Source organism: Aptenodytes forsteri, unplaced genomic scaffold (genome assembly GCF_000699145.1).
Source record: "Aptenodytes forsteri isolate BGI_AS27 unplaced genomic scaffold, ASM69914v1 Scaffold35, whole genome shotgun sequence".
NCBI classification, from domain to species: domain Eukaryota; kingdom Metazoa; phylum Chordata; class Aves; order Sphenisciformes; family Spheniscidae; genus Aptenodytes; species Aptenodytes forsteri.
The window spans coordinates 2,705,454-2,713,977 of record NW_008795334.1 but is presented as its reverse complement, the minus strand read 5'-3'; the positions used below and the strand labels follow the sequence as shown (position 1 = coordinate 2,713,977).

The 8,524-nt window shown below is 36.2% G+C and overlaps 1 protein-coding gene across 1 annotated transcript in view; it reads left to right on the top strand.

The window, feature by feature from the left end:
* The first annotated feature begins 2,633 nt into the window (after positions 1–2,633).
* The window catches only part of KLHL5 (kelch like family member 5), a 64,142-nt gene continuing 58,251 nt past the window's right edge, over positions 2,634–8,524 (top strand). The window contains exon 1 of the mRNA XM_009280150.1: positions 2,634–2,718. The gene's annotated coding sequence lies outside the window, so the exon portion shown is untranslated. The remainder of the gene's footprint in view (positions 2,719–8,524) is intronic.

Below are 8,524 nucleotides of genomic sequence, written 5' to 3'. Positions count from 1 at the left end.
TCGCTTGGGGAAAGTGCTGGCACTCGAGCGGGGAGGCGACGGCCTGATGCAGGACGGGGGGGGCTGTTGTCCAGGGCAGGACGCCGACGCGCGTGGAGACGCGGGGGTCTGTGTCCCGCCGGGCAGGGTAGCCCCCGTGGCTGACTCGGTTCAAAGCGTTCAGAGCGAAGACCCGGTAAAAGTGCACTTAACACACTAGGCTTTCAGGTATTTGTCCATTTGTTTGTCTCGTAACCTTCACGATCATAGTATGAAGTAGTGAAAAACTGATTTTTTTTTTTTTTTGAGGCTGATCGAACAGAGTAGAGCAGCGACTGCCAAATACCAAAATGGGGAGTGATGTTATTACACGGGGAAAAAAAGAAGTATAAGAGTTGAACATCAAACGACTGCTGTTTATATATGTTGTTGCTTCATGTTTTTACTTAAAGCCTTTTTGTGGCTTTGGGCTTTGAACTCGCGCTCGTTTAGCTGTGCAAACGATGATGTAGCTTAGCAGTCCAGCTGAAATCAAGCCATCTATGGCTCATTATCAGGGTGTTCTAGCAGTAGTGTCAGTTTTTAGCCAGTAATGTCAGAACAGTAAAAAGGGGACGCTTGGGTTTGTTGGTTTCTTTTACTTAGAAGTTAATTATGAAATTATATAAGCTAAACTCCGAATACAGTCTTATTTTCAAGTAAAAATTACCACTCAAGTCTTCTTACTAGCATGAATAGGAATAAAAATTTGAAGTCATGGTTATGTCAGTGTAGCTTGCGTATCTAGACAAACTCTATGTATTGTGGGGATGGATCCTTTTCAAAAACAGATCACACAAGATGTGTTTTCATGAGCAGTTCATTAATTTTGCCAGAAAAGATCTCTGATCATTTCTCATGAAGGTATTTTCGCATGAGAATTTCCGGAGGCATATGTGGATGAATACTTAAAAAAAAAAAAAAAAAAAAAGCCTTGCTCTTGAACTTCGTAGGTGCATTCCTGATGGAGGAGATTGTGTTCCCATCTTATGTTTTTCCTGTTTTCCACTTGCTGAACAATGCTAAGGAGCATAAAGCAGGATAGAACCAAAATAATAACAGCCCTAATCTGAGTCAGATAGTGTTTTCCTCTGCCATGCGTCAGCTTCACTGAACCGTCCCTCAAGTACATCCTCTGGATGGGCACGTCCGCTACCAAAGCCAGCATGTTTACTCCATGGCAGTAGATTTTAACATTGTGTTTCGCAGAAATGCAATGACTGCAAATTTAAAATAAAAAAGAATTTGCATGAAGATGAAAAAATCTTCCATTAGACCATTATGGTCAAACAGTAATTGCAAACTGTCGCTAACAATGACAATTCATATTGATGAACTTGTTCCAACTCTCTGGACTTTTGTATCAACAGTGCTTTTAAAAAGATTGTTCTTTGGTTGTGTTGATGTCTTGTGTGTTTGTTGATGTAATTCAGTGTTTCATGATGTGGTAAAGAAGATTACCTAATTAGACATAACATGACCCAATAATGAAATTTTCTACAGCTCCTGAGAAATTAAAATGTGATTTTACATTTCCCTTACAAAACTCTTACAATGGGAAAGTTTGCCTCCTCCCCTATCAATTAAATTGCCTTTTATTATAGCAATATTACCAAGTAGAAGAACGCATTAATTACAAACCTAACTATCCACCGTTGGCTTTTTTTCGTAAGAACAAAATCTTTCATTCAGAATTACCAACAGAGCAACTGCTGACCATAAATAAATGTATTAATTGGCTGTATGGCCTTAAAAAACAATCATATAGGAGAGATGAGGTTACGTGCTGCAGAGGCAAGAATGAGGTGCTATTACTGTTCAGACAGCTAGGAGGTTCTTGCAGCTAGTAAAAAAGATCAGACCATGAGAGGTCAAATATTAGGTATCACACTATGCATGCAGGTGTCCTATGGAGCTACATTTTCTTTCACTTTAAAGTGCATGTAGTCAATTTGCTTGGTGCCAAGCCAAAAGTAGACACATACTGTGTCAGCAGGCTAGGTTTTTTGAGTAGAGGTCTTACTTCGGCTGGAAAATTTTTAGTGGCCTGTAAATAGGAAAGGGTTGAGAACCACTGTAACAGTAAGTGTGAATTTTTATAGAGCTGCTCCATTTATTGAAGCATGTTTAGTGGTGGTACTTGGCTTTATTTACCAATACAGCCAATGTTACTCTTTGGCAACAGTGTTCAGTTTAAGTGCTTCATGTGGCAGAGCAATTCTTCATTGCTTTTCCCTTCATGGAATTATGGCTAGCCAAAGATAGGGCTGAAAATGAAAAAAAAAAAAAAAAAAAAAAAAAAAAAAAGATACTGTCTTGTAACCCGGTGTTTCTTGAGAGTTTATGATTTCAAATTTCATATTAATTTCCCCTCTTTCTTTGGAGTCTTTGTTGATGTGTATGTAACCTGAAGTTGTGGAAGGAACTAAGGTGACAATTCTGCAGTGACACGCTTTTATTGCCTTCCTCTCAGAAAGTTTAGGAATCACAGGACAAGTGGAAGGAAGTTCTGTCTGAATAGAGTAGGCAATCTGCTTTCAAGATTTTTTTTTTTCCCCCCTGAATGGATGGTTCTTATTTGTTTGTACTGTTACTTTTCTGCCTCTAGATTTTTTTCTGCTACCTCAAATTTTTAGAAGGAGGAAGACAAATGGAACTACATGATTCTTTGAACACATAGAGATCATTCTGGTGTTACAGGTAATTATTGTATTTACTCAGTTCTAACAGTAAGTTATGCTACAAGGAACATAAATTTAGCCCACAAAGGTACTGGGTCTTCCTTACACCTGGAATTCCATCTTTTTTCTGTTATACATCTTGTGAGGGCTTCCTTCTAGTGAGCATACACAAGCAGGAATTGATTTTGCCTTTGTGGACTTCGCATCCAAGTGTTTGGAACACTTTTATGTGATTTCATCAGTTCTGCTCTTTATCAAAGCATGCTTTATAGAAGACTGTCAGTATTACTATAAAGTTCAATTTTAATCTTTTCAAAATACATGAGAAACCTCTAACTTTGAATCTTCTAATCATTATAGGAAAACCAGGAAAAGTTGATACTGAATCTCTAAGAGAAAATACTGCTTTAGAGAAATGCTTATGAATAGAGGCCCACCAACTGCACAGTCAAATCTCATTACTCCAATAATACTGACTGGCTTTCACTTTCTTTCATTTTTTTAGCAGGAAAGTAGTAGGACTGTTCAAAGCTAAAGTAATTTTCAAAGGGAATAGCTTTGACATTTGCACAAAGCAAAGTGATAAAAGAATGTTGAAAACCTGAATACATGCAAGAGTCTAGCTTTATCTGAACTCTCTGTAAAGTAAAATACTGCTGAAAAAATAGTCGTGAGGATGAGATAACCATTCCAATTAATTTAGGAATACTAGGTTTTACTAAAATGAAAAAAATCTGCTTTCTTGACTGTGAGATCTCTCTGCTTTGGCAATGTTGATAAAGAAACATACTCCTTTATTGTCTAGAATTTATTCATGCCATGATACAAATACAGAATAGAGATGGTCTTTCTCACTATTCGTGTCACCATCTGTCACATCACTGGCAATTTACCATATACATAACATTTTTAACAGTAGATGCTTTAATTTGTTCTGTTGTGTATTTTTCTACCTCTCTGGTTCTTGATAAACTTTTTGGCATAGTATAGTATTATTAATTGTATTTTGGGGGGCTGTAACCTTTGACTAGCTTTCCAGGAGCAAGAAATCTAGAGGAATGTTGCAGTTCTACATGCTAGAATAACAGGAAATCTGTTTCAAATAAATTTATCCCAGAGTGATAGCTGACCACCAGCTGCAGTGTCCTTCGTGGCTCTCTGCTGAGACAGTTCTAGCCTAGAAGTATACAACTCTTGAGACATAATTTTTATTAAGAGTGATGACAAAGTACTTGAGAATTCTGGGTGTAGTTATTACAAGGTCTTGCTTTTCTTTGATGGCCACCCACAGAAAATGCCCACACTCATGAGTTGAGAATCATGAGTTTGGGAAGTTTAGAGTTTGAGTCCATTGCCATCCTCTCATTTCTTTATATTGCTCCTTGTTAAACTGTTGGGAGAAATTTCTATATCCTATTTTCTTTTGTATAGATGAAATATGAAAGAAATTTATAATTAAAATATTCACTTCCCTCCCCATTGGTGCACCAAAAGCTAACATGTTTTTGGTTAGTATGTGAGTATTTGGGCTAAATAAATTTCATTCTTATAAGCTTCTTATACTTAGAAACATATATCAAAATAGCACTTTAGTATTCCTATTTCTCTGGTTCCAAAGAAGAAAATGCTTGTAAGACACCTAAGGAGCTTGTTCCAAGTTTATGGTTGCCAAAGTGGTACAGACTTTGGCAAGTAATTGGCAGTCAAACCACTGGCACTAGCTATGGTAATCACCAGTACCAACAACTGGAGAGTATTTGCTGTTATATTAGTTTACTGTGCGTTTTCCTTCAATGCAGGCTTATATAACACCAAAACAAGAACCTCTTTCTCACTCTGCATTGCTCTCATCAGTGCCAAATATTTTACTATTGCATAGCAGAATGATGCTTTTGGTACCTGATGCTGCAAACGTAGTGCCCAGATGGAGGTTGGGAGCCACCTGCTTAAGCTTTATGTCTTCCTCTGTCTTTACTCAGGTCTAATAAATTAAAAGCATAGGGTTATAAAGAACATGAGAATGAAACTCAATCAAGTGTCGGTCGGTCTTCCTTCAGGTGCCTTGAGATTCAGCTCTGTCTACAAAGATAGTGACACATTTTATTTATCCTCTCCCTTGTCTGTTTAGAAGCCTTTCCCAGACAACCTGTTAACCCAACAGGATGATAATTAGAAAATTATTATCGAGTCACATATATATGGCATCAAGCAATTGGGGAAACCAGTCCTTCTCGACTGCCATACTTTCTGGGAAATAATAGGCTTTATTTAATTTCTGGTCATAAAGGATTGACCTCCAGTCAGGCTTTTTTTCCCTTTTCCTTTTTTTTCCCTTTTTCAATTTCTTTCCCTCCCCGGTCAGTCTATATTCCTGTTGGTATCTTCACCATAGATGACATCAATACTTTTCTGAGCTTTAAAAATTATTAGAACTGCTAAGGTTCCCCAGAAATTACTTTGAGAACAGACTTTTTGTTTTCATTATTTTGCAGTAGTTCAAAATGTAGTAGCTCCATTTACCAAAATAGCTGACCTCCTCCAGATTGTCAGACTTTTTAGACTTGGCCTGCACCTTTTTCTCTAGTGGTCGTGGAAGTTAAAAAGAATTTGAAACAAATGCCAAAATATACTCCAAAGAGGAGGAACTGAAAAGGTGGACCACTATGAGAGAAATCCTTATTCCCGTCTTACTGTAAGGTAGAATGACTAATTATCAAGTAGGGCTGCTGATTAATAATTATGTCTTACGGACTTATGCTGGCATTTTTCCAGTGGACAAATTTCTGTAAAGTTGAGAGAGGTATTGATTTCAATCTGTTCAGAGGAATACTTTGCCAATTAATTACCTCTTCTGGCAATTCTAAGTGCAACTGATGTTAAAAATCCTGATGTCTTCCATAACAACAGGATATACTTTGAAGAATGATTTTTGATTAGTAACTTGGATTCTTCCAAGGGCATCCATCAGATTTTCAGAATTAGTGGAAAACTGTTCATAAAATTGTACAAGATGGTTTTTGTAGAACAGTGAAATTTAAGGTAGAGCACTGGCTTCATCTCTTCTAAGATGTGTCTGGATAGACCTGTCCCACTGCCTTAGCTGATACCTTTGTCAAAATAGTCAATATGCATTGTATTGACTCTATTGAAAAGAACTTAATTTAAAACTTAATAAGAATTTAAACAACTTGCTTAAAATTTGCAATGCTTTCCAACTCAGGAAATTGCCACTTAAATCAACATTCTACTTTTATTTTGTGAAAACTCCTATGGCCCTGTATTACACATTCAGTGGTGGGGGCGGTTCTTGAAAAAGTGTATCAATTGTTCTAGATATCTTCTTAGATATAAAATATAAGTGCTTTCCTACTTAAGGGATAAATACCTTTTCAATTTTGAGAAGTGTCACCCCTTACAGTTTCAAAAAGCCACAGCTTGCCCAAGTGTTTTGCATAATCACAACCTTTTAAGCCTTTGAAAAACATCTTGAAAATGTAAGGTGTTTCTCATGCCTACACTGACTGGATTTTATATGGGGGAGAGGAGGAGCAGAATGAGTCTTACCTAAAAAGAATGAAAGCCTAAGTAACTAACAAGAGTGCTGTGGACAACTTCATGTTTTCAGACCTGTTTCTGATAGTCTTTCCTTAATTATTTCCCGTGGGTTGCAATTGAAGACTTTTTGTTCAGCTAGATAGGCTTTCTGTCTCCAACAATAAAGCAATTCTCACCTTGGCAAAGCATTACACCAGTAGCATTGGAAAGGACAACGTTAAATGAAAAATTAATTCATTTTTTGAAACGCTGGGTATTATGAGGCCAGAACCGTGATTATTTTTCATGACTCTTTTGTTTTGTGATTATAGTATTCTGTGTTTGGTTAAAAAGAAATCCCTCCCCTCCAATCTCAGTTCTGATTAGAACTTAAACCTGTAAGCAGATAGGCTCTGCAGGAAACACTTTCTTTACTAACTAGTATCTGAGGTACAACTTTCTTCTGAAATGCCATATTAATAGCAATTACCAAAAAAGAAAAGAAAAATAAAAAAACCCCAATCTTTTGAAAAGCTAAACACAACACATAAAGAATAGTTCAACTTTACAGTTGTAACTTTTCAGTTCAGTGAAATATTTCTATTTTTAAACTATTTCTGCTCTATCTGCTTCCTACTAGTTTCCCTGAAGTTCTCTCTTTTCATCTTTTTTAATCAGTTTAATTAATAGGCAATATATTTTAAAAGCTGGACTTAAATGGAGCAGAATGTATTTCCTATTCTTCCTTCCATGTTTCGCACAATTTTTTCAGAGTAAGTGAGCGGGTGTGGTAGTATGATGTACTTAAGGGTTTTGTAACCCTTTCATGCTCAGTGTTGCTTATTGGCAGCCCTATTCCTCAACTGCAGGAACTGTTTAAACATAACATTTTTAATACTGACTTTGAATAGGAAGCTCTTGCAGCCTATTGAACTGTAAGCAGTTTCACTTTCTAAGCACTCCTTTTTTTTCTGGCACTTTTGAATCCGTTTTATGTATACGTTGTTCATAAAAGGGAAAGAGCAATGAAGGAAGAGAAAGAGAGAGAAGAAAAACCTGTGGTCAGGTCTTTATACCATCCTGCTCTCAAATTTCTTTCAAAGTATGCTAAGCTATTGTGCAATCATAGCTATTCAGAACCAAAAAAAAGGAGAGACCTACATTATCTCAAACCTCTTTTAGGTTATTTTTTAAATTCTGGTGTTTTTTCTGATGTGTCTTCCATCTCTTCCGCCTCCCCTCCTTTCTCCAGTATGTTACGAAGCTGTAAGAGGAAATACTGATAACATTTTGATATGGGCTATATAGGCAAGATGATGATATAATCTGTCTAGTACAGATTTCAGGTGATTTGGGTGGAAACAGTATCATTCTTTACTAAAAAATAAAGTGCACACCATTCTTGCGCTTATTGTAGCCTCAATTTCAGAGCCAACAGAACTTCTCAAAATCAGGCTGAAGTATACCCATGGAATAGATGAAATATGCACAGCACCTGGCTATGTAATACGGTACATATTCATAGTGTACAATAAGACAAGAATCGAGTCCAGAGAAGTTTACTAAACTGAACTGTAAAGAATACAAATAGTAATATGGCTGAATTACCAAATTAATTAAATGTTTATAAGTAGTATGTATGTGGTGAGGAGACATAGGAGAAGCTCACAGGAAGATGAGGTTTTTGTCAGTGGTTTTGGTGATTGGATTGTTTGCAAGCAAGTTCTTACTTGTTACCAGAGTAGACATTTTGTATTGACTTTTGCATAAATAAGCTATTAGCCTGATAGTTGCCTTCCAGATAAGTAAAGCATTCTACATTGATTATTCATTATATCCATATGCGTTTGTCTGGTAGATATTCTAAAATATATTCTAAAATATATTCTAAAAAGAAGTATTTTTGAATATTACATGATCACTTGGTCCTTGTCAAAGATGAAATCAAAGTTTAAATCTTGCTCTTTTTTGCGCAGTAAGAGAAATGGTATTTTGAACGTAACTGTAATCACAAGCTTGTGCATTTAAACTATAATTAAAACACTAAGAAAGTAGAGCATTTGATGATGTTATCATAACTTGATAAGGCTTGGCAAGCTGTTTACCAAGAACCGTAGCATTTTAAGCTTGGAAGTATTTTCCAAGTACATAAAAGTAATTAAAATTAATCTATAACTTTATAAACATGTGGGCAGATCAAGTGATAAGTAATAGAACTTCACTCTTTCGTACCTCCTCTCACTTCTCGGTGGATTTTTTTTTTCATTAACAAATAAAAATTTAAATTGTAC